Source organism: Penaeus monodon, chromosome 28 (genome assembly GCF_015228065.2).
Source record: "Penaeus monodon isolate SGIC_2016 chromosome 28, NSTDA_Pmon_1, whole genome shotgun sequence".
Lineage (NCBI taxonomy): Eukaryota > Metazoa > Arthropoda > Malacostraca > Decapoda > Penaeidae > Penaeus > Penaeus monodon.
Genome location: NC_051413.1, coordinates 13,616,771 through 13,617,423, shown reverse-complemented (window position 1 = coordinate 13,617,423; position 653 = coordinate 13,616,771). Strand labels below are relative to the sequence as shown.

The window sequence follows — 653 nt, the reverse complement described above, 5'->3', positions numbered from 1 at the left end:
CGGAGGGAACTTTTGCCCGCATAAAAACTTTGAAAAAATGGCGCTTGTAAGCATGTGTGGGCGTGTGCATCTCCACAAAAAAACATGGCCAAATCACTAAAAAAGGTGCTACTTGACCTTAATACGAAATCATATATAAATCACCTTTGGCTCCCTTCAGTATTTTCTCTCATATTCATGATGCAAAACGTCTGCGGAGGTGAATATTGATTTCAGTTTTGCTAAAAGTTTCATGTTTTTATGTCTACTGGACAGGGGAAAAATCTTCTATATTTCACAAAGTAATGCAAAACTAGCCCGCTGCATTTAGTGATGAGTGTGTGATCTGGTGGGGGGGTGCTTTGCGGGGGGGCGGCGGGTATTCGGAGCTTCCGGGGTTTTGTGGTTGGTATTACCTGCCGATCCGGGAAAAAAACGCATCAACGGAAAAAATATGTTCATTAAATGTATGCAATCATATTTTGAGAATAAAATTTTTTTAACAAACAAGCGAATTTTTGGTCATTAATATATGAAAATTAATGAGAACAAGGCAATTCCGAACTGTAATGATAAAAAAGGGAAAATAAAAAAACCGATAATTATGAGATAAAGTAACGAATATCAATAATAATAATATAACTGTAATGTTAATAATGAAGATGCACCCACAC

General features: G+C 36.6%; 1 protein-coding gene across 1 annotated transcript in view; it reads right to left on the bottom strand.

Moving 5' to 3' along the window:
* Window positions 1-653, bottom strand: part of LOC119591044 (formin-like protein 5) — a 7,027-nt gene that overhangs the window by 3,538 nt on the left and 2,836 nt on the right. The window lies entirely within an intron of this gene.